The 26,231-nt window shown below is 43.0% G+C and overlaps 1 long non-coding RNA gene across 1 annotated transcript; it reads left to right on the forward strand.

Annotated features, from left to right (window-relative positions):
- Positions 1-519: 519 nt before the first annotated feature.
- LOC111825374 lies at positions 520-10,814 on the forward strand. Its single transcript, XR_002828539.1, has 3 exons — positions 520-547; positions 10,444-10,524; positions 10,786-10,814. It is a non-coding gene; the product is annotated as an uncharacterized LOC111825374 (long non-coding RNA).
- Positions 10,815-26,231: the final 15,417 nt, after the last annotated feature.

A 26,231-nucleotide genomic window follows, 5' to 3' on the forward strand; every position in this document is an offset into this window, starting at 1 on the left:
TATATGCCCCAAATTCCATGTTCGTAACAGCTTCCAAGTGCCCCACCTGTGAGAGGCTCTAGCCTGCCTAGTCACTGGTAGAATCCCATGCTCAGAACTCCAGCCTACTCCTGATATGTAAACAGCGAGTTTTAGATTTTAGAAAACACATTTTTCCTCTAAAACAAATCTTGGCTTTGAAACTTTTGTTGTCATGGATAGGAAAAACAAAACACAAATTGAATTTAAAACTCAAACTTGAGAAATGGCTCCTTTGTTCTAGGCTGTGTTTATCCTCTTTTTTTTTTGAAGCAATGAATGCCATTGATTCCATGGTAGATAGCCACAAGGCAAGAGGAAATAAAAAAAGAAAGAGCTGGAAAGTATTTATAAAACATTGTCCACATTATAGCTACGATGCAGAGCTTTCTAAACTCTAGAGCACTAGACAACCTCTGTAGCTGTTGCTCTTTTGATGGAAGAGTGCTGTTCTTCCTGCCAGGTTGTTGTCCATTGAACAACTGGGCTGGCCGCGACTTGGTCTCTTCCTCAGCAAACGCTGCTCCAGGTGAGTCGGGAGCCTGTGTAGATGGGATGAAGCAGCAGCCACGATGGCAGGAGTGGCTTTAATCTAGTTAGAATATTTTAATTTCAGCCCGTCTTTTCTGCCCTTCTTTTCTCAGGAGCTTATTTCCTGGCGCTGGAGTGCCCTTCTAATCCAGAGATTTTCGGACTTCCTCCTAGATACATAGGGAACGACAGGTTCTCTTTCAAAGGAGCCTCTTTTCTGTGCCTTCTGTGCTTACCTTTTGACTGTGACGGAGAAGCCATCAATTTGTCCTATGTGGGGACTCCTGTCACTGAGAGGTGTGGCCACTGGAGAACCCAAGGGACCAGTGGTCTTGAATTCTCTTTTAAAGGAATTTAGCTGCAGCATTTAGCATTCTTTCAGCAGCCCCTTAGCATCCTTGGCTTCCTTTTAGGAGGGGTCACGATGAGGAACAGGTACTGAGCTGCCATGTGGATCGAGTCTCTCAGCTGACTGTACTTTGTGGAGTAAAGGTCTTTATGTGCCTGGGATACTGAACCAGGCTCAGATGTTGTGGCCAATCTCAAAATTCGTAAAGACCCATGGTTTTCTTTAAAAAACAAATTGCAAAATTTGTTTGGCCCTTTTACATGGTAAAGTAGATAAATGTTCCCTAAAAAAAAGAATATGAATTTTTAAAAAAATATTTTTACTGATTTCAGAGAGAAAGGGAGAGGGAGAGATAGAAACATCAATGATGAGAGAGAATCATTGATTGGCTGCCTCCTGCATGCCCCCTATGGGGATCTAGCCCGCAACCCAGGCATGTGCCCTTGGCTGGAATCGAACCTGGGACCCTTCAGTCTGCAGGCTGAAGCTCTATCTACTGAGCCAAACCAGCTAGTGCAGAATATGAATTTTTTAAAAAGCTTTTTTGAGCATCTACTATGAGCCATCTCATGTTCTAAACCTTGACACATTATTGTATTTAATTCTTAGCAACAACTCTAAGAGAAAGTTTCTACTAATATTTGCATTTTATACAGGAAACAGGCATCCATCTGGTTCAGCCTCTCACTGTTCATAAGGAGTTGCTAACTGCCTTTCTTTTTGAATTACTCAATAACTATTCACTGAGCACCTATTGCAGGGGTCCTCAAACTTTTTAAACAGGGGGCCAGTTCACTGTCCCTCAGACCGTTGGAGGGCCGGACTATAGTTTAAAAAAAAAAACTATGAAAAAATTCCTATGCACACTGCACATATCTTATTTTGAAGTAAAAAAACAAAACGGGAACAAATACAATATTTGTATTTGCATGTGGCCCGCGGGCCGTAGTTTGAGGACCCCTGCCCTATTGTATGCCAGGTGCAATGCCAGTACTGGGGGTGGAGTGCTGAATAAAATACAATCAAATACAATCATGGTCCCTGCATTGTTGGAAGTCAAAGATGGTTGGAGTGTGCAGTTCTTGAGGAGCAATACTTGCATATCAGATTTTTTTGTTGGGGAATAAACCTCAAACCCTCTGCTTGCTGCCTAATTCTTCTTAAAGGCTCAGTTGGGAGAAACCAGGTTTCTGGAAAGTTTTTAAAAGAATGTATTGTATGCAGCCCATTTTCCTTCCAAGTTTCTGGTCTTAGTGAATGACACCACCCTGGTTGTCATCCTTGACACCCACTTCTCCCTTCTCCTACCACATCTGTCAATCACTGAGTCCAGGAGCTCTTTCTCCTAAACATCTCTTGCGTCAACATATTCTTCTCCATATCCAGTGCTACCATCACCTGTTGCCCAGACAACCAGGTGATGGTAGCCTCCTGACAAGGGTATCATCTCTTTGCCACCCTACAGCCCACTGTCCATTTAACACCTGTGTGTGAAGCGGCCGTTGGATATACAAGTACACAGCTCAGAGGTGCAGCCTGGTGGAAGAAGAGGTGTCAGCAAATGAATTTCACAAAGAGGGTCACTGAGGTAGGAAGAAAACCGGAGGAATGTGGTATTGCCAGGGTAGAAGATGGGTTGTTTCCAAGGAGGAAGTGATAACAGGTTAATATAAAACACAAAACAACCCATTATATTTGCCAGCACAGGGATCATGGGTGACCTTAACAGAGGTGTTTCATTGGAGTCCTTAGGACACAAGTACAATTCTAGTTCCCCGTGAGAAGGCAAGAGCAGAGGTGGGTTGTTGTTGTTGTTTTTTTCCTGTGTGTGAAAGAGAAATTGAATTAGCCGTTGAAGGAGAATATTAGATGTGGGATTTGTGTTTTTGTTTGTTTATACCATGGGAAATTCTATAGCATGTTTGCGCATTGATGGGAATGATCCAATAACAAGCAAGAGACTGAAAATGCAGCAAAGAGAGGGAATCCTTGAGGAGGTGCTGAGGATGAGGATCAGTCCCAGAGCCCAGAGGACAGGCGGGCCTTTGTTGGAGGAGCTCTGTTTCCTCCACTGAAACTAGGGAAATGGAGAAGATAGAGATGGAAAAAAGAAGATTAATAGATTTTGTGGTAAAGAAGATATATGCATTCGTATCTGATGGTTTCTATGTGTTTTTTTTTCTTGAACAGCATTTTTCTTTTTAATTTTATTTTCCAATTACAGTTTACATTCAATATTATTTTGTATTAGTTTCAAGTGTATAGCATAGTGCTTAGACAATCATTTACATTTGTTATAAAATGTTCCCCTAGATATTTCCAGTACCCACCTGGCACCATACATAGTTATTACAATATTATTGACTATATTCCCTATGCTGTACTTTACATCCCCGTGACTATTCTGTAACTACCATTCTGTACTTCTCAATCCCTTCACCTTTTTCACCCAGTCCCCCAGGCCCTCCAGTCCCCCCTTCCCTCTGGCAATGATGTATATGTATTTTTAAGCAAAAAATCATTTAAAATACCATGTTTAATTCACATTTGAATAAGGTTTGAGGAACAAGACTGTAAAAAGGTATAAAATAATCATTGAGACTGGAAAAGCTTACTAGGGAAACATAAGAGGAGAGTCAAGTGTTTTGTCCAGTTTGAGCTTTTGATCATGAATTTAAAGTGAAACTGGTCAGCTATATTTTGGGTGTATGTTTTTTCTCCAGTAACTATTTAAAAAAAATCTTTATTGTTGAAAGTATTACATGTGTCCCCCCTCCCCCCTTCCCCCCTCCAACCCACTCCTGCCCTTGCCCCAGGCCCTCACCACCCTACTGTCTGCGTCCATGGATTATGCATGTATGCATACAAGGTCTTTGGTTGATTACCACCCTCCCCTGCCTTCCCTCAGAGATTTTGCACGCTGTTCCATGCTTCCTTGTCTCTGGATCCACTCTGTCCACCGGTTTATTTTGTTAATTAGATTCCATATGTGACCAGTAACTATGTTTTAAATGCAGTGTGGATAAATTGGACTCAGCTGGGCTTGGTTTGATTCCAGGCAAGAGTGACAGAAGAAAGAGGTGTAAAGGAGGAGAAGAAATTTTCAAAGAGATGATTGTAATTATAGACGTGATATAAATGAGTAAGAAGGAAAAGAAAAGAGGAAACTTACTGGTGGATAATGAGAATAAGGTTGATGGTTTGGAGGTATCAATAGGTTAAAGAATTATGTCAGTGAACTGAATATAGAGGAGGGTCAGAGAAACAGATTTGGAGTTGATGCTGATTGTAATAATGCCAAGGTAGTGTGTAATAATGAGACTACTGGTACATCAGCTGTAATAAAGTAGAGAGAAAAGCAACTGGAGAGGAGGAACTCAAGGAGCTGAAAATCCAGAGTTTAGATGTCATCTCATTTTGCATACATCTCAATGTTTTATAGTTGTTAGTCTATCTTTTGAACAAGTACTACATTTGTCCTGTCATGGCTTCTTTCCTAATTCCCAGTATAGTACCTGATCTATAAAATACTCAAGATATATTTACTGAATGCACAAATAAGTTCATTCTTTTTAAAAATTTCAAAGTTTCTTTTGAATCGAGAGCTGCACCCTGGACACCATTGTTTTGACTCCTCTTGGACCACTTTTTGTGAGCTGCTTCGAGGGTAATGAAATTTACTGCTGCCATGGATGCTAAGAAGCACTCCTGTTTAATTCTCCACAGTATTTTAATGCAGGAGTATGCTGAAGAAGTCATTCCCGCCCTCACACAGCATTCTCTTCATTAGGACCCACAAGGGGAATTTTCCTAGGATTTCATTGCTAGGATAACCTGTGACTCTCCTAAGTGAACGATGCTTTGTGAGTCTCAACAGCAAGCATGGTTTCCTCTTTGCTTTGCCCATTTTAACCAGATTTATGGCTCAGGCTCAGCTTTAGCAATTATGCATAAAAATGTGGTATGTATTTCTTAGGAATGATTTTACCCTTTGCTTTATCTGATTATCGTTTTCTGATTTCCTCATCATGGTGACTTCTTCTCATGGTTTTTTTTCTTCTATTCTAGAATCTTTCTTGAGTATTTAATGCTAAAGTGTGTTTCCCAAGTTTTAGCTACATGAAATTTTCTTTTAACCACTTCAATTGGTGTAAGTTTCTGGTGATCATGGGGGAAAGCAAACCCGTTATTTTATAAACGATGATAGTAAAGATTCATCAGGTTATGGCCATTTATAAATAATACATGTTTCTGAGGATTTATGGGCCTAATCTTTTTGAGTTATGCTTAGAATGTCTACAGCATATAGTTTTAAAAATGTCATCTATTTTGGATTTAATAGCAGGCACAAAATTGCTTACAAAAAGTGAATGCATTTCTGAACACTTCTCAATGAAGTAAAAAGCTCCTATCTGAGACTGTTAATTTAATTAAGGAAACTCATGAATTTTTGATCATATATTTGCTTAATCAAATGATATAAAAAATGTAAAGAGAACTGAATCATGACCAAGGAGTCTTGGAGCCTTGTAAGAAGGGCACATGCAATACTAAGCAGAGGTCCGATGACAAATATGGACAGAACAACTGCTGCATGGGAAGAATGAATGAAACAGAAAGATAAGTGAAACACTGCAGGACTAAGCACATAGGCATACGGGACACAAAAATCTACAGACTGTAAAGAAAATGAAAGGGGGATAAAGAGGAAGTGTTACAATGTGAGTTTTGCAATACAACATATTGGAGAGTCATTAAATATAATAAGTACATTAAATACTGTTGCCGGAGTGTTTCTCAGCATCTAGAAGGGTTCAGGAATCTGGAAAAGGGGCTGCAAGTAAATTAGTAAAGAGACTAGACATGATATATAAATTTGGAAGGCATTTTGGGGAGCCAGAGGAGACCTAGATTCAGTAACCAAGTTTTCTGAATCTCTGGAGCGCTAGCTTTTTATTAACACAAATTGCCCTAAAGCAAAACAGATTATATATATCTATATATCTATATCTATATATCTATATCTATATCTATATATATATATATATATATATATATATATATATATATATATATATCTGAAAGGTAAGGTTTGGTATACAGTAGGCATTGTCAGGTTGGGGGAACTGCTTTTGGCTGTTCAGCTGTTGGCCAGCAGCAGGTAATAACGTAGATTTTCAGGTTTGGGGAAATGCCCTCAGCTGTTTCAGCAGCAGGTAATATGATTCAGCCCTGCTGAATACAGAAGCCCATCAACCTTTTGAGGACTTCTTGCATTTTATTATGCTCTGCTGGAATTAGCTTCCAGCATACTGTCACTGTGGGAAAGTTGAATTCATAACATTAGCTGAGACACCTACTGTGTTTTACAAGTGTCCTTTTCCGCAGATAGAAATGCAAGCCTGCGGGACAAAGAACAATACATGGGCACCCCTCAGCAAAGGCACGTGCGCCGGCAGAGTGAGACCCGACCACTGTGTGTAGGTTGCTTAGGGACAACTGGAGGCTTCTTTCTCTACAGTTTGATCACTAGTCTCAGTATGTGTTGTATAGAGAAGAATGAGATTGTTAATGGTGTTTGCAGTGAAATATAGGAATGAGTAAATAAACAGCATTAGAGTTTTATCAACAACTGTAAAGATCTTCCAGAATGGCATAAGGTATATTGGCACAGCTAGTTTTACATATTTTTGTAAGCTACCGCCAGTCCTTTCTTGGGAGAAGCTGGGTTACTCCTTAAAGAACATAAAACAAGACTACATAAAGTCATCTGATCACTACTGGATTTTTAAAAAATGACACTGGGGATGGAATGTTTATTGTTAGTATTATTAGAACTACTAGCGATCATACATTGTGTGCTTCTAATTTGTTAAGCAATATGCTAAACATTTTTATGCCTTATTTAATCCTCATAGCAATTTGATGATAAGTACAACCTCTATTCCCATGGATGCAATCTGGAAATATTTAGTGAGTTCTTAATATGTGCTGGCAACTTCTCTAAAGTGAGGGAGACAAAGACCTTGCTTTCTTGGTGCTTCCCTTCTAATGGAGGACAATGAACATAGTAATGAATGCTAGGAGGAGTGTACAGTTAGACAAGGGGATAGAGAGTGACAGGAAATGCCATTTCAGACAGGGTGATCTGGAAGGACCTCTCTGAGGACATGCCACTGGAGAGGAGACTGGTATACAGAGAGTGTGTCATTTTACAAAAGAGGAAACAAGAGCCCAAAAAGGCTAAGTAACTTGCCAAGGTCACACAGATGGAAAGTGATAGAGCTGGAATTCAAGTCCAGGCGTATCAAACTCTGGAACCTTCACTTTTCACCATTAACTTCACTGCCTCCAGGTTCCAGGCTAATTCCACTGCAGGCCCAGAGGGCAATTTTGAAGGTAGGATCTCAACTCCTGGAATTACAACTTCCCAAGTCAGGGCTTGCTGCTTGTTGAGGCTCAGTGTGGCCATCTTGCTATGGCCACTGCAGTGTGGCTAGGCTACAATTTCATGGCTGGGAATCCGTTTTGCTGTGTGAAAATAGTGGGAGGGGAGTGTTTTGGGGAACTGCGATGCACAGTGTTGGCATTTCTAACGTGCTGCTTGACTGGGAACCTGCAGAATGTTCAAACTGCTTGAGGGTAACCCACGCTGTGTTCTTAGCCTGAGTCCTACATGATAAAATTGGTAGCAGCGGAAACACATTTCCCCCCTCTGAGCTCCTATCATTTATTTTCAGTCATGCTGTAGTCACTGCTGGAAGGGAATGCGACTCTGTACCATTTACACTCACCAGCCTACATTTGTCCAGGTAGAACTCCTGTAACCTTTCCATCTCCCCCTTGGTATCCCCAGTGTGTATGTCAGTCTCTGGTGGTCCCATGACACTGTGTGTATAGACTGGGTCCAATCACCTTCTCTCCCAGTCCAGGGATTAGTACTAGGTGCTTGTTCATAAGAAGGAGGGAAAACCATTCTATTGAGAGTAGCCTGGATCTGGGATAAGTTCCAGAAGAAACCCTGGCCCCTAAGATGTGCAAAATAACAGTCTTCAAGTGGATGTAGATTTGAATACATTGATGTCACAGATGGTCTCAGAAGAATTATAACCTGTTCATTCATTTGCTCATTTATCAAGAACTTATTAAGTACCTTTAATCAGCACATCACAATTCTTAATGCAGGAGATACAGAGAGCACATGGTCTCATGAGAGAGAGAGGAGAGACATGAACAAGATCATTGCATTTAGTGTGATAAGTGGTTTAAAGGAGGCATAGCAGGGTGATGTGGGAAAAACAAAGAGTGACACTATCGGGGAATCCAAAAAGGCTTTACAGAGAAGGTGCTGTTGCAGGTGGACCTTGATGGATGAGTAGAATTTGCCAGGGGAGGGAGGAATGAAGGGTAGTATAGAGGGGATGGCTTGTCCAAAGACACAGACTTCACGCTTGACCTGGCTTACTCAGAAAACAGCAAGGGGACCTGAGATGCCCCTGCAGGAACTGGGGGAGGGATGACTGGCAGAAGCCTGGCTTGACCAAGGGCTTCTGCTCCCAGCCAGGGGGCCAGGCCTTTTTCTTTCCCTCCGTGGAATGGAACCATAGGTTTTTGGAACAAAAAGGCCCTTATAGAAATCTAGTCGATAAAGAACCAAGACTCAGATGGCGACTGAATTAAACTAGAAATTTAAAATAAGAATATGATTTAAGAGTTACTGTCAAAGGAAAAAAAACCTCTTGAGGATTTCTGTTTTGATTCAATACATCTATATTATTTATCAACGTAAACATTTGTTTCTGAAATGTGCTTGTGTTTCAGTGGCGGACACTGAGTTGTAAAGATATCAGATTCTTACAGCCAAGTTGAGTCTGTCAGCAAGTTCACCACACAGCATTAAGATTAATGCTGTGGCCATGCGCCCACACCACACAGGTGGGAGGATAAATTGGAACAGTCCTCCTGAAGGGCAATTTGGCAATGTACATCAAACAACCTGTGAAACCTGAGCAGCGTTGACCTCTAAATTCAGTTTTAAAGAATCTGTCCTAAGGGAATGGCCAGGAATGCATTTACAATATATTTATTCATTGTAGTGTTGTTTATAATGTCAAAAAAGTAGGTAACTTACACTTTCTAATAAAATAATTATGATATAATGGAGTACTTTGTAGATGTTAAGATGATTAAATAAAATTACTTGTTTATATGGAAATATAGTTCTAAATGAAAAAAAATAGGTTACAAAAAAATAACCCTAAAGTTGTAATATATAAAAGGCTAAGTGCCTCACTGTCTGTCCATCTGACCATCCGACCGACTGACCAGCCAGTGCATATGATGCACACTGGCAATTTAAAAATAAACGTTGACTCACACATGCATGATACATATAAAGCTCTTGCTGGCACCAATCGCATGCATGTATTTTGATCTGTCATTGTCCATCATGAATTTGGTTGATACTTCTATTATAGATAAAGGGCAAATAATGATATTAAAATATTTCTTCTAATTAATTTCCTTTCAATGTGTGTGAATCCATGCACCAGGCCACTAGTCTTGTAATATTTAGATATATAGTCTATGTATGTGTATGAAAAAATTTAGAAAAATATATACCAAGATGTTAATAATGGTTATGACTGAATGGTAGAAGAGCCAATTCTTAATTTATGCTATTGGTTTATCTATATAATTTTTAGGTTTTTTGTTTTGTTTAACAATTAACATGTATTACCTGATTACTTGGGCAATATAAAGTTATACATTATTTCCCCCCATGTGTGCAGACTGTCTGGTTGCTTGTCCACCACACCCATTTAAGACTCTTCTGTTGTTCCATTTAAGACTGGCCAACAACTGGGGGAAAAGAAAATGAAAAAGTTTGGGAGCATATATTATGGTTGAAAAAACTCTGCCTGTGTAGGCCATGTCTGTGATGGGAAAGATAAGCTAGGCTTCTCTCTACTTCTTTATGGAAAACACAGATCTTTAGATTAAGCATGGCTGGCTAAGTTCCAGAATTTCCATTTCCTCAGTAACTGAGTGGTGTAATATTTGGATAAAAGCATCTGCTATTTTTAAAATCATCTATGCTGAGCAAAAGTCTTACCCAGACACCTGGATTCCCTTTCAGAAATCATGATTTCCATATTCAGCATATAGAGCTGGAAATAATGTGAGGTTAAGCCAGTCCTCTTAGGGGGAGTTGCCCATTTGTTCTTTTGCCCACTTATTTTGATTCTGGTATTCAAATGTGCATCACCCAAATCTAGTGTCTATTTCAAGCACATTTAGAAAGAATTCTGTACCTTGGGTTTTATGAAGATGATGAAGGAAAAAGAATGAATTGAAACACCATCCACTGTTATTTTTAAAAAATATATATTTTGATTTCAGAGAGGAAAGGAGAGGGAGAGAGAAACATCCACGATGAGAATTATTGATCATCTGTCTCCTGCATACTCCTTACTGGGGGGTCAAACTTGCAACCCAGGCGTGTGCCCTGACTGGGAATCAAACTGTGACCTTCTGTTTCATAGGTCGGCGCTCAAACACTGAGGCACGCCGGCCAGGGGTCCATTCGCTGTTCCTATGCACAGACTTCAAGACGCAAATGAAAGGTATGCAGCAGATTCTGCCCTTTTCTCTTTTCCTTCCTCACCAAGGATCTTAGATATAACCTTTGATTACACTAATTCTGGTCCAAACTGATTTCTTTTCTGCAGGTCTCATGTTGTTCTTATGTGAAAAGATCTGCATCCTGCTTATGCCTTTATTGCAGAGTTTTTGCTTATGCCGAATAAAGGACTGAGATATTGTGTAGATTTTCCATTTTTCCTCTGTATTTCAGATGGTAAACCTAGTTGTTTGTATTTCTTTAGCCTGGAAACTTGCAGGTAAGAGAAGAGGAACTGCTTGAGAACAAAGGCTGCTCCCGTGTGTTATACAATCTTGAGCTCATCAGAGAGACTGAGTTGGGTGCAGGACAAGGGTGGTGCAGAGCGAGCACCTTCACGACAAGGTGAGAACAGGGGACTCCCGGGTATGGATATTAAGAGGGGTCTGGAGACCCGCCAGTCTGGAGAGCAGTTGGGACGCACCCTGTTCCCAGTGCTCTGCAAGGGGCGAGACTTTGAGGGCGAAGGGCAGGGGAGCACCTGGGCAGGATGGGCACAGGTTCTCTGCTTCGGAGTCGTCAGATGTCAAGGGATCACGTGGACATAAACTTTGAAGATGTCAGAGAAGCCGTTAGAAAAATGAGGACCTGCCCCTGTTTTCAAATACTGGAGGCTGGAATAAAGTCTGAGGGACCATATAGCTCCAGCCCGGAATGGCACGAGCTTGGGGTATGTGTGGTTGATACAAAGAAAATGTTGTTTCTGGCTCCAATGTCACTGGCTCCGAGTCCATCAGATACACTTCTTAGACGGCCTTGTTCCCCTTCAGTTTTCCCTAACGTGCTGCCTGTGGTCTGTATAGACTTCTGATTGTTGTGCCCATAAAAAGAGGTTGGTTCAACTGTTGCATTCCCTTTGTAAGAATTAGTCATTTGTGATCCAGAAGCTGAAGTTTTAGGGGCTGTGATTATTAATGGAGTTTGTAACTCTTGTGCGGGAAAAGCCACTTCCAGTTTGGCGCTAACAATAGATAACCCGTTTTTTGTAGCTTCATGAGATCTCCTATATCACATTATTAAACATCATCCCTCCCCTCTATATCAGCTCCAGCTATAATTGTTTCTCTGTGCCTTGGAGCAGGTAATCCATTTTTAGTTGCACTATTAAAAACTATGCCATTGATTATTCCTTGGTTTATGTCATGGTTCCTGAGGCTATGATTTAAGTCACTGTAAGTCTGGATCTCTAATAGATGTTGCTATGCATTGGATGGGACTGTCAGCACAGGCTGGGGCAAGGAGGACAACACACATGGAAATGAACATGGGTTACTTACTCCCCGTGGATGAGAAATAAAGCCAGGAGCCCTGACCTCAGGTTTCTGAGAGCTCAGTGGAAAAGTTAGAACATAGTTTCCAACACCTTTAATGCAAAATAACCTTAAAATAAGGCAGGAATTAATAAGGGTGAGAATTAAGTTACAAGGCATTATGGGCATTTAAAGAAGGGAGAGTTTATTTCTGGATGGAATTCTTGTAGAATAGTCATGGATGAGGCATAGGATTTGGGGAGGTGAAGGAAAAGGTAATTTATATGTCTGTTTTTGAGGAGGCATTGCAGCTAAAGCCTGTGGATTTGGTTCTTAAGATAACCCACAGGCAATCCAATCCACCATATTTTTTTTGTATCTTAAGCCTCAGTTGGAGGTAGATTGGAACAAGGTAAAGTCATGTTCCGTTTCTTTTTAGGGGAGTTTGAATTCATTCCATTTCATTTTCCCTTTTCATTCCTTTTAACAGAAGATCTAACTGAGCCAATAGTGTAAGTTCAGCATTCTCCAGAGATGGGGCATGACTGGGCCAGGGGAGGGTTAGGACCTCCCTTACCCCTTGGCTTTCCCCATGTGAGGTATCCAGCAATTTATAGTGAACAGCCTGGAGACACTGACTCTTCCCCCACCCCGCCCCCACTTCTTCTCTGCTCTGGTTCCACTCTTAGGCCCAAGGGAGTGAAATGTGGAGAACGTGATTATCACTACAAGGTGCTCTCCACACGCGGCTGAGATCTTCAGTGAGGCAATGGTGAAGAGGAGAAGCACCTGGATAGAAAAGGCTCCACATATAATGGCACCAAGCCTGGTTGTTGTATTACAATATAAGTATAGTATCTGATAATTACTGAGCACTCCCTTGCCACAAAACCCTTGGCATACATTATCCTATTTACTCTGAATCACTACCCTATGAAGGAGATACAACTGTTCTCCTTATTTTACAGATGAGGAAACTTAGGCAGAAACGTTAAGACAACTGTCAAGGTTACCAGCTAATAAGCATTAAAGTCTGGTTGTAGAGTCCCAAAGCCTAATTTCCTTTTTTATTTTTTTAATCCTCAACTAAGGATATGTTTTCATTGATTTTAGAGACAGAGAGGAAGAGGGAGCGAGAGAAAGAGAGAGGAGAGAGAGAGAGAGAGAGAGAGAGAGAGAGAGAGAGAGAGAAAGAGACATTGAATGGTTGCCTCTCATATGCACCCCAAACAGGGATCAAACCTGCAACCTAGATATGTGCCCTGCCCAGAAATCAAACCCATGACTTTTTGGTGTACAGAATTATGTTCCAACTAACTGAGCCACACTGGCTGGGGCTTAAGCTGCATTAACCGCTTTCAGAGAGCAGAGCAGGGAGTGTACAGGGAATTTCTGCTAGTGCTCCCAGTACTCTAGTAGGTAATGGAGATATTGCTGAGTTTACTTGCATTAGCAGAGATAATTTAATGAACCGCATTAAAACAAAAACAACGGTTGTACTCACAGAATTCATGTCTCTCATTTCCTCAGATGTTTTCTCTGTCTTCTGCCGTCAATAGGGCAGTGGCTAAACTGGCATTTTAAAAAAGCATCAATAATGAATTAAAATAGCTTTTTGATGGAAAAAGTATTGATAGCCTATAAAAGAGTAACACGTTTAATAACTTGCCTGGAGTTGACTGACAACAGCAAATGAAACACATTTGCAGCATGTTGTATTTTGTTGGTTTAGATTCTGAAAAATAAATAAGCCAATAAACTCACCTATTGAAGATTGCTGGCTGTGTGTCTTGAGTTACAGGACTGTAATATTGATTCTCCAATCAGGAAACATGAGTTTGAATCCCTAAATGTGCCTTTGCTTCTCAGACACGTATTTGTATAATTCTTCAGCTTCCTGTAGTAGGACTGATATTGAACCTATAACCTATGTTCACTTGTCATTTACAGGTTCACAGCCAATTCTAGACTCTATTTCCAATACCAGAGAGAGGGAACATTTCTAAGAGAACCTGGTTAAAGGGAGAAGGTGAGGAGTGCAATGGTGTGCTGTGCATGAGTATGATTTGATAACTTCTTTAAAGGGGAAAGTTTAAGTCTTTGTTTTTCAGTCAGGTCAAAATATTCTCATATGAAATTATCTGCATCAAGATACCATGTAACGGAAGAAAAGGAAAGCAGTAGTTGCTATGGTGAGGGGATGGGGCTGAAGGGACCTATACTTTTCAGTATATATGATTAATTCTTTTTGCACTTCGTAGTGTGTGCATGTTTTGCCTTTTCACTAAAACACAAATGAGTTTCCTTTAAGACTGTGTATGCTCTTCATAGACCTATTGCCCTGAGAACAGTGCATGCCAACTCCAGGATCATACAAGGTTAAATTCCTTAACTTAATTTCAATGTATTTGCATCACAATCTCTCTCTCTGTCTCTTTCTCTGTCTCTTTCTCTGTCTCTCTCTCTCTCTCTCTCTCTCCTTTAAGAACTTGGATTAGGGAGACAGGCAAATATAAAATCTGCAGAGTGGGCCATCAAGTTGCCGACCAGGCAGGGAAGAGCTGATGTTATAGTTCAAGACCACCTACTGTCACACCTACTGTCAGAATTCTTTCTTGCTGGGGAAGGTCAATCATTTGGGGGGAGAGGTCAATTTTTTGTTGTATTTAGACCTTCAACTGATTGAATGAGGCCAAACCTCACTTGGGAGGGTAATCTGCTTTATTCAAAACCCACTGATCTAAATGTTCTCATACTCCAAAACACCCTAACAGAACCATTCAGAATAAATTTGTTCCAATATCTGGGCAACATGGCCCAGACAAAATGACACATAACATTAACCATCACAGAGACCTAGACACACAGGGATGAAGATGATATGAAGGATGATGTGAAGATGCAGGCAGAGATCAAAGTGATATTGCCTACAAGCCAAGAAATGCTATGGATTGCTGGCAACATCCAAAGGCCAGAGAGAGGCATGGAATGGTGTCTCGCATGGGACCTCCAGGAGGAATCAATCCTGTCAACACCTTGATTTTGAAATTCGGGCCTCCCGAACTGCGAGACAGTAAATTTCTGGCATTTTAAGGCACTTAGTCTATGGTAATTTGTTCCAGTAGCCCTAGGAACCTAAACTCAGTAGTGACATGGCCTTATTTTCCAGTGGAAATCAGATCTGATGTCCCACTAGGAAGGGGTTGCATGTTCACGATGCCAGGCACATTGCAGAACTCTGTGTGGGTACTGGGGAGGGCCAGGGAAGGGAAAGGAAGGCTTAGAGGTGGGGTTTACAGGGTACACCAGGACCAAAAGTCAATGGCAAGCTACACACTGAAACAAGTGCAACATGTATGATAGGAAAGTAGGGATTCCTTTTCTTACATATGAAAAACTGCTGCAAAAAAAGTAATGAGAAAAATATAAGTGCCTTTTAGGAACATGAGGAAAGTTGAGAAACAATATCCAAAGAAAGAATGACAAATGACTACTATATCACCACCCGGATGACCTGGCTCATTGGGCATCCTGGCTTATATTAAATTTGTGCTCAAGATTTACTCCTTTAAGTGTGTCCCAAAGAGGCATGTTCAGAATCCAGCTTGTGAGCAGACCTACATCAGGCCAGATGAAGTAATGGGGGTGCTCACAGCTAGATCCATCAGCAGGAGTGCTACTGCTGCTGCTCAGGCATCGTGCCAAACCCGGAACCAAGGGTGTTGTGAAATATGAAAGCATAATCAATTGATTAATCAATAAAGAGGCATTTATTGAAGACCTCTTTTGTCTCCCACTCTGCACTGTGCACTCTGAGGAGCAGGAGAACAACATGTCCCGCTCCAACTACCCCCACCCCGCCCCTGCCACGGAGGAGGAAAGACTGGGGTTTAAGAAAGAACAGGACCACAACCCAGGGAGGATGAATCGATCGGTCCAGATCATATCAGTTCTGGCTATACATTAGAATCCCTAGAGAGCTTTTAAAAAATACAGATGCTACTAGAATGTTTCACCGCAGCACTACTTACAGAAGCTCCACACTGGAAATTACCCAAATGCACATCAGCAGTAGTGTGGCTAATACCTATGGATGACTCATAATGGAGTGGCAGCATTTAGCAATGAGCAGGAGAGATGACAGCTACATGCAGCAATGTTGATAAATCTCTTTAGTATAATGCTGAGGGAAATATACCAGATAAAAAAGTGTCATACTTAAATGGACCATCGTAACGTAAGACGTTAACAACAGAGGCAACTTGGTGCAGGGTATGCACGATCTTTGTACTACTCACACTTTTTTCTATAAATCTAACCTGTTCTAAAATTTAAAAGCTTATTTAAATATAGAAAAGTCCTACTGTATGATTCCATTTGTGTCAAATGCAAAAACAGACAAAATTTGCCCTCTGCCATTAGAAGTTGGGGAGGTGTTCGCACTGGGAGGAATGGTGTCTGGAAGGGCACATAAGGGGGCCCTGGGGAGCTGGTAATGTTCTGTGCCTTTATCTGTATGCTGCTTACAAAGGCACGTTCCAGTGTGAACATTTATCGAGGTGAACACTTATTTGCACTTTCTGTATGTAACATTTTATTTCAGTAAAAAGTTTAAAGCTAGTCTGATGTCCGATTCTACCTAACTAAATCAGATTTCTTGGAGGAGGGCTTGGGCAGTAGTGTTTTATTTTTTGTTTAAAATGTATTTTTATTGATTTCAGAGAGAAAGGGAGAGGGAGATAGAAACATCAATGATGAGAGAGAATCATTGATTGGCTGCCTCCAGCCTGCCCCCTACTGGGGATGAGCCCCCAACCTGGGCATGTGCCTTGACTGGGAATGGAACTATGATTGCCTGGTTCCTAGGTGGAAACTCAACCACTGAGCCATGTATACAGGGCAGTAGTGTTTGTGTGTGTGTGTGTGTGTGTGTGTGTGTGTGTGTGTGTGTTTTAATTTTATTTTTTGTCAATCCTCACCCGAGGATATTTTTCCATTGATTTTTCTAGGGAGAGTGGAAGAGAGAGGGAAAGACAGAGAGAAACATCGATGTGAGAGAAACACATCGATTGGTTGTCTCCTGCATGAGCCCTGACCAGGGCCCAGGTCAGGAAGGAGCCTGCAACCAATGTATGTGTCCTTGACTGGAATTGAACCTGGAACCCTTTGATCCACAGGCCGATGCTCTATCCACTAAGCCAAACCAGCTAGAGCCAGGCAATAGTGTTTTTTAAAAGCTCCCTAGGTTATTCTGTGCACCCCAGATGAAGAGCCCTACTATTTGTCCTGTGGGCAGTGAGAGGAGCCAGAAACCAGTAGAGCCTGGAGCTATGAGTCCCAGCTTCCCAGAGAAGGCAGACCATGCCTGGATCCCCTAAGATTGCGAAGGAATGATGAGGCCAGCAGGGGTCCACCATAAATGAGCATTTCCAGCTGAGCAATCATTCAATTTCAAATTCTCATTTTATTTATTTATTAATTTTTTGGTTGTTTTATTTTTCTGGTGGTGGCTGCATTTTCACTTAGAAACTTGATTCCTCATCTCAAATGCTCTTGTTGAACCCTTGGGTTCAAGGGTCTCACCAGGCTTCATGCAAATAGAATTAAAACATTATTTTATCTATTTTTTACTCTTTTTTATTTTATTTCTACTCACGCTTTAGTAGGCCCTCTAGAAAGCTTGCTTGAAATAATGACCAGAAAAACAAGCCTCAGCATTTAGGTTGCACCATAGAAGCAGTCCCTGTACTATTAGTGATCAGCTGCTAAGACAGAACACGTTTAAGACTTCTCAGGGGCAAGGATGGATAGATCCCCAGCTCACAGCAGCTCTTACGTCTGAGAGTGTGTCACTGTTTACAATTATTTTTAGTTCAGACAATCCAGTTGAGTCACTGATGAGTGTCATGAGGGGCGGGGAGCTAAGGAATTTACACTAAGAGCATCTGTGAACTTGTTGGCATTTTCATTCTCATAGCCTTTACTTCCTTGGGAGCAATGATGATAACAGCTGGACTTTATTGAATGTTGACATCACACCAGGCACTCTGTCAAGCCCTTTCCATGAATTATCTAATTTAATCCTCACTTCAATCTCTTGCACCCCCACTTGACAGATGAAAAAACTGTTGTACAGCATTAAGAACTCAGCCAAGATCCCAATAACTATTAGAAGCAGAGCCTGTTGTGTCAGAGTAGTGGACTTCCAGACAGCACTTTTAACCATGGTGAGATACTGCCTGTGGTTGTCCCATCAAGTGGGGATGACGTGACCCTGTAACAACTTGTCCTTAAAGCCCTTACCTCCTCTCCTTCCCTATCCTGATTACCCCACCCCACCCTTCATCTTACGATTTGTCACCTCATCTTTTCTTCTTCTCCCCCGACTTCCTTTTTCCATCTCCCGATACTCGAACATTTGTTCTGTTTCTCCTCTCCCACTTTTTACCTCCAGATGAGTAGGTGATAAATTAAATCATACTAAGATGTTGGGATTTGCTGAGTAATTTCTCTCAAGAGCAATTGCATTTGAAGAGAAACTCTGCAAGGAGGATAGTGCTTGTGAAGGTGAAGTAAACTAACCCAGGGTTCAGCAAACTACGCCTGCAGGCCAGGCCCTGTTTTGGTTAAAAAAAAAGTTTGGGATAAAAGCTGTGCCCTTGTGTGTATTTGTTATTTATGATTACTTTGGTGCCACAGGGACGAGTAGAGTAGTTGCCACAGAGGATTGTATGGACCACAAAGCCTACTTGCTATTGGAGCCTTAGAGAGGAACTTTGCCCACTCCTGAGTTACCCTGTGGAGACGCCCTAGTCAGACTGGGTGCATAGGTGCTCAAGAAAAGCCAGTTTCCTCTTCTGCAGGTTTCAGGTGTCTCCCTGCGGTGAATTGTGGGCAGGTTCTGAAATCACCTCTGCTCGTCCGTGGTGGGCATAGAGGCTGCAGTCCTCATGGGATATCCATTTGCACTTTGGCAAGTAAAAGGATGACAAGGGTCCTCAGAGAAACAGAGCAATGCATTATTCATTTTGCAGAGAGCATTTCCTGGTATGCAAGCAGCAGGGAAGCCCAGCCTGGAGGGAGCAGCCAGGAGTGGTGGGCTGGGTGGCAGGAGCCATGCCCCCGTGCCACAGATGCAGGGCAGTTAGTGTCCTGACAGCTGTTTCTTTCACCAGATAGAAGAAGGGACTGGATTTCTCTTTCTAATTATGTTTAAAATATCAAAAACTGAAATTAGTCTTCAAGCACTTGAAATTAACTATAGTATCTGCTTCTTTATTATACTTTTGTTAAGGACCATTGTCCATCATGCAATCCTTGTTTTTCATGGATTAGTGGCCGGTGAGGTGTGGGGATTGTGGACATAGACACAATCAAAAGGCTAGGCTGCAGAGGTACTTGCTACTGGCTCCATTCCAGGAACCCACTAAATGCAACCCCCATTCCTCCATGAATTCTACTTTCTCTCATTTGCACTGATGGACCAATTTTTTTCCAGGAAATTCTATTTCCCTTCCAAGGGACACCCAAGTACTGGGATCTAGTCTTTTCTCCAGGATAACTTACCTGTTAAATCCATCAGCTGGGACTTGTTCTTTCACTTTGTGCCTCTCAGCACTCTAAATAACACCAACTCCGTGTGGCTGGTTCAGTGCTGGAGATGGGAACTAGTAAGAAATTAATTCTGCCCTAGCCAGGTGGCCCAGTTAGTTGGAATGTGATCCTGTACACCAAAAGGGTTGTGGGTTCCATTCCCGGCAGGGTACATACCTAGGTTGCATGTATCGGAGGCAACCAATCGATGTTTCTCTCACATCTATTAAAAGTTAATCCTGTTGTCCTAGCCTAGCTTCCCCGGAAGGCAGGCTTCCTGGAACAACTTCATTCCTGGGAGCAAGAGTGAGGGAGGAGGGCAGTGAGGGACGGGGGAGGTGAGTGAGGACCAGCTGTAGAGCTGGCCTCCTCTGAGTGAGAAGGATCGCTTCATCTCAGGAGAGCATTTTCCAAGAAGTTGTATGAACTGGGTCTGGGAGAGTTGATCCTGAGGAGAGAAGTGAGGGAGAATTTATCTACCGGCTCCCATCTTCCCTACCAGCCCCTGAAAGTTTCATTCATGGGCTCCCATGCCCCCTGCTTCCTGACTACAGGCACGGGCCCTGAGTGGGGTCCCAAGAAGTCCCAGGGCTCCTAGGCACAGGGGTAGCCGCTTGGTCGGCACTGTGCGGGTGCCCCTTGGCACCCTTATTTCCTCACACACATTGGCTCTCCAGGTGAGCACCACCTGCAGCTCTCTGGTGAGGCTAGAGGCAGGCGCATGCCTGTCCCATGTACCAGGATTGGAGAGTTGGTGGCTAAACACTGCAGCGTCACTCCATTGGGTGAGCCAACTATGAAGCCTGCGCTGTGCATTCTCCCAGAGGCTTCTGGTGGCCTGGAACCCTGCTCTCCATGGCAACACCCTCTCTTAAACACACCCTGCCTTGGCTTCCCTCTCCTCCCCACCTCACTCCCCCACTCCCTTATCAGTGCTTCTAGGACAGCCGTGGGCAAACTACGGCCCACTGGCTGGATCTGGCCCGTTTGAAATGAATAAAACTAAAAAAAAAAAAAGGACCGTACCCTTTTATGTAATGATGTTTACTTTGAATTTATATTAGTTCACACAAACACTCCATCCATGCTTTTGTTCCGGCCCTCCGGTCCAGTTTAAGAACCCATTGTAGCCCTCGAGTCAAAAAGTTTGCCCACCCCTGTTCTAGGATCATCTTTAAATTCTTATCTCAGCATCTATTTCTGGGAGAACCCAACTGAAGGCAACAGAGAGGCCCTGGAGGAGGTGCCATTGTGTGCTCTACCTGAGTAGCTGCTCCAGCTGCAGTGACAGCTGGGGCGGAAGTCAGGGAGCCGAGAGGACCTGAGGTGGGCGGACAGATGTCTGATGGGTTCTACGCCTGGCAAGAGGATTCCAGTTCAGATTGTAAGTGGGCCCGAGTACATTTACCTTGTGCAGAGACTGTGCTGAGCACTGCCTGTGGATCACTGCACCTACGCCTCACCATTGTGAACCAGGCACTGTGATCATCGCCCACATTTTACAAATGAAAATCCTGAAGCTCAGAACAATGAAATAACCTGCCTAAGGCAATATAATAAGAAAGGGCAGAGGCAGAACTTGAGCCCAAGCCAATCTGTATCCGGAGCCTGTGCTGTATGTTAATGGTCAAGGAGGGTGCATTTTAACCATTGCTGTTGGCAGGTGTATCATGACCCAGTTTCATGTTAGGGTACAGGGCCTTCCAGGCAGCCTGTTGTATGGATCTTTTATCAGGCTCAGCTTCTTATTTGAGTACGTGAGTGTGTGAGAGTGTGAGTGTGTGTGTGAGTGTGTCTGCATTGGGTGGTGGGAGCACGGGATCTGGGGGGTTAACATGTAGAGACCCCTTTCCCTGCAGGGTGACTCAACGCAATAACCTCCCACAGTTTGCAATCAAAGCAGGAGCTGGTCGCAGTCTCATGTCTGGCTTTAGGTCCTTTTCCAGGACCACAGGCTATTTCTAAATTAGACTCTAACTTACTGGCCATCAAATAGCACAAAGCAAAACAACTTTTTGATGAGTTAAGTGTAAATGAGTCAGAGGCAGGGAGATTAAGTTTTCCCTCAAATACACACGGGTTAAAAGAAATTATAGTCTCCAGAGGCGCCGGCTCCTGAGGCCCGAGTTTCTGCAGAGTCAGCACGTTGAGAAAGTTTCTGACTGCCAAACCCCAAGCGCCACTGGCATCCGAGCCTCAGCTTCTTGCTGAATCCAGGAGGAATCCATCTTTCTAAATCCTTGCTGTCCGTCAGACCTGGGAGCCCATTTCTGTGCAAATGATTCCTTGTTATAATTTGTTATGTCACCGCCTCACAGACTCAGGGACTTTTCCTTTTTTACACCAGTCCCTATGTAGTATTTCAACACGTCTCTTTTCCTCCTCTGTCTCTCTCCTGCTCTACCACCGTCTCTCTGTGCCCAGAGTCAAAACAGGAGTGTGTGCCCTAGCCAGTTGCTCAGTGGTTAGAGCACCGGCCCACAAACCAAAGGGTCACGGGTTTGATTCCCGGTCGAGGGCATGCACCTTGGTTGCAGGCACAATCCCCAGCCCCAGGTTGGGGCGAGTTCAGAAGGTAGCCAATCGATGAGTGTCTCTCACATCAATCTCTCTCTCTCTGTCTCTCCCCTCCCTTCTACTCTCTCTCTAAAAATCAATGGAAAAATATCCTCGGGTGAGGATTAACAAAAAACAAACAAACAAACATAAAAATCACAGGAGATAGTGACAGGGCTTTCTTGGAGGCCAGCCCCAGCCTCACCGTGCCTCTGGCAGCACGTTCCTGACAGGTGCAGAGCGGGCAGGAGAAACGACAGCACCGTGCAACAAAACGCAAGCAGACATATAGCCGGGTTCCCGTGAAGTCATCTTTGGAGACAATTATTATTATTTTACTTAAACAGAGACGTCACTGTACATAGCATCCTCCAATTCCACTGTTAAGAACAAACGATTGGAAAAGGATGAGATGATTTGGAGTATCTGGATACTTCCCATCCCAAGATTTGGGGTACAAATTGTCCCCCGTCGCAGGGTGGCTATAAAAGTGCAAGAGCAGGAGGACCATCGAGGTGTCCTTGAATATTGCTGGCAGGGGGCAGCGGCATGGCATTTATAAGGAGCACACAGGCTGGCCGGTGTGAAGACTGAGCACAGACTGGACCAGCTTGCCTGGATTTGCTCATTTGCAGGCAATTCCAGTTCCAAGGTGGGTGAAATGAACAATCCAGAGCCAGGAAAATAAACTTCTTCTCTTTGCATTTCAATACCAATGGATACGGTTTCCAAAACTGAGCCACTGGCACTGGCCAACTCCTTTGCCTTTGGCGTGAGTGTTAATGAGCACCCAGACTATAGCTGTCTCTCAGGCTTTCTGCACAGGATCAGATGATGGCTGGGAAGCCCACTGGGGGAGCCTACGCCAGCCCCACCTGCAGCATTCCAGAGGGCTTGTCCAGAGGGGCACTTCTCATTCTATTGATCCTGGAAGGTGGTTGGATCTGAGTGTGGGACAGAGTCCAGCAAACATGCACATCAACTTATCAAGTGTTCTGTTGGATTTGGTGGCACACGCTGGCATAGAATTGTGCTCACTTAATGGTCTGCACGCAGCCCGTGAAAGGATTCTGAAGTGCGGCTTTCTCTGACACTGAGCCGTCCGCGTGGAAGCCTTGGTAAAGTTGAACAGCAGATGGAAAACTCCATTGAACTTTTTATTGGCCATTTGTCACTTTTGAGTGTTGGCCAACGCACTAACTTTGCAGCTAATATATAATGATTTAAACAGCAGAAAGAGCAGCTGCACTTTGGTGTCTGATGCCCTTCCTCCAGGTGGCTGGAGTTTCTTGAGCCGCTTTCTTTAACCCTGCGCAGCCTCTGAATCTTCACCGGGTGCCACCAACGTTGGAGCTGCAGCCAGCTTAGTTGGTTGATCTCTCTGCCTTTTCCTCTCTGAGGCCCGAGGTTTTTACTTCTTTGAGATGATCATTATTTAATTTATAAGAAAATGCTGCAAAGCACGAGTCACGAATGTTTTTATACTTCTGCCTGCTTGGCTCTTTCTCTTCTTGGATGCAGGGCCCCTCGCATTCTCTGTTGGGGTGACTGGCCTGGCCTTCTGCTCAGTCTGCAGGACGTGTCCTTGGAGGAGACTGTGGGAGGGCGGCTCGTTCTGATTTATGAGGACATGACCTGGGATGGTGTGCCTCTGGAAAAATTCAGCTCTTACTGTCAGAATCTTCTAGAAGGAAATGATGAATATGAGGAATAGGGAGAACAGGCCACCTCTTGGCAATTTGGTCTCTCCTGGCTCTTCAATCCCACGCAGTTGAAGTGCCAAGTCTCCATCCCAGCTGCCGTGGACATGCTGGCTGGCTGAGTGCTTGAAGCCTTGTGCAAAGAGGCTCCTTGTTATCAAGTGAGAGTTACATGGTCGTTTCTGGGGTCAGTGTGCTGGAAACTGCCAGGAAAGAGGAGGAGAACAATATGAATTTAAACTTGCATGCCTGCCAACCACTAACCCAATAACTCACTGTAGGAATATATGATTGTTGAAGTTGTGTAGATCATAAAAAGGCTCTATAGTTGTCACTCTAACAAACTCCAACTCAGGTTTCGGCATATTAATTCCTGCAAAACTCAGCTACCTCCCTATTATTATTCAAAAGACTTTGGACAGCATTGTGGATAAAAATTATAACAGAGTACATCAAACCCAGTGATTTCTATAACATCTGGAGCGAAGCACATTGCGCAGGGACTAAATAGCACATTCATCATGGGTGTTTGGGTTTGTTTTCTGTTTTTACAAAGAGAGGAAGTAAGAAATACCTTTCCTACAGGGATTTTTAGTTATCTGTCCCTGTGCTGAACTGGACACCTCACAGAAAAGTTATAGCCTCGGTTTCTGTATTTACAGGAGTTGATTCTCTTTATAGACTTGATTAACATTTTGTCCTATAGTAACTTCACTTTGGGGAATTTATCCTACAGATAGAACTGCTCTGTGAAATAACATGTGTACATGGCTAACCATCCCAACATTATTTTATGAAAGCAGGAGATTGGAAACAACCAAAACATTCATCAGTGAGAGTAGACTGATTTATAACATATTCATACACTGAAGGCAGCTGTATAAAAGAACCAAAATGCTCTCAGTAAACAGACATGGAAAGAGCTCCAGGACCTTTGGTAGTAAGTCAGGCACAGAAAGTAGTTCACAGTGTAATATATTTTGATCCATGTAGTATGTGTACACACATAGAGAGACTTTGGGAGGGTACATGAGACAGTAGGCTGATAGGACAACACGACTAGAGACCATGGGAGAGAAGAACCATGGCTTCTTAACCTCTTGGAATCTGGCTTTTGTAGCCACTGTTCTGAAGGAATTTTCCCTCCTGGCTCACATACTGTGTTCTAAATGCCACACTCTCACCCTCCGTGGTGTCACTCCCCTGGTTGAGCGTAAACTTCTGTGGAACAAGGTCACTCCAGTGTAGTACAACCTGAAGTTCTGTCGCCCCCTAATTCTGTGTGCCTGGGAATGCTGCTTACGGTTCATGAGCCTCAGCAGATACAGAGAGCAAAGAGGAAGGAGTGTGTCTGAGTTCCTGCTATCTTTGCAGAGGATCTCTTTTAATCATTACAATGGCCTATGACATGGGTGCCATTATTATCTCCATTTTCAGATGAGAAGATGGGAGTTCAGAGAACTTAACTGATTTGCCTCAAGCCTACGTAATAAGGTGGAGACTTGAACCTCAGATGACTAGTCACTCATGCAAACTTGTAAGGGCTCTTGTGAATGGAAAATACAGCAGTGTTTCCATTCAGCTCTTTGTCTTTTCTTCTCTCCGAGTCTCCACTAGACTGTTTCTTCCACTACTCTGGCTGCTTACTTCCTGGCTCCCTTTGCTGGCTCTTCTTCTCCCCAAACAAGATTGTGCCCAAGGTCTTGCCCTTGCCCTCCTAGCTAACTTCCCTCCCCAGAAGAGTTTTCACTAACACCCTATGGGTTTACCTTCCAAGCCTGTGTCTGTCTCTCCAGACAATTATTTCCACTTGCTTGAGGGACATTTCCACCTGGACATCTTGCTGGTACCTGAAGGCCAATACTTCCCAAGCTAAATGTAACCTCTTTCTGCTCATAATTTGGTTCTTCTTTTTCTTTCCCTTTTCTAATAATACACACCTCAAACTCCCCATCCCTTACTCTCAAAATCTAGAGAAGGCTTTGATTCCTTTTTCTCCCGTGCTTCCAGTTTCCAGTAAGTACAATATTCTGCTGTTTTGACTTTGACTGCCTTCATATAGCTCAGTCGCTCATCACCTCTTTCCCCAGCACTCTCTTAACTGGCATCCCACATCCAGCTTTGTTCCTCTCCTAACTATCTGACCAATAATCTTCATGCAGTGTGGCATGCACACTAAGACCTATGTGAGTTAGACTTTCAAATGCTAATGAAGGACACACTCACAAAGACTTCCTAAATGAAAAGGCCAGGAGCACAAATTATTACAAAGCTGCCAATTCTCCCGAAATTAATCTATAAATATAATAGGGCCTCAATAAAAATACCAACAGGGCTTTTTCATATTTTTTGGTAACCAGGCAAGCTGACTTGAGAGTTCTTATGAAAAAATAAATATGCCAGAGTATTCCAGGAAAATCCTGAAAAGGAGGAATGAAAAGGGAGAACTAATCCTAAAATATATTAATATCATTATAAAATGACTAGAGGCCTGGTGCACAAAAATTGTGCACTTGGGGGGCGGTCCCTCCCTCAGCCTGGCCTGCACCCTC

The sequence above is a fragment of the Myotis lucifugus genome, unplaced genomic scaffold (genome assembly GCF_000147115.1).
Source record: "Myotis lucifugus unplaced genomic scaffold, Myoluc2.0 scaffold_23, whole genome shotgun sequence".
NCBI lineage: Eukaryota > Metazoa > Chordata > Mammalia > Chiroptera > Vespertilionidae > Myotis > Myotis lucifugus.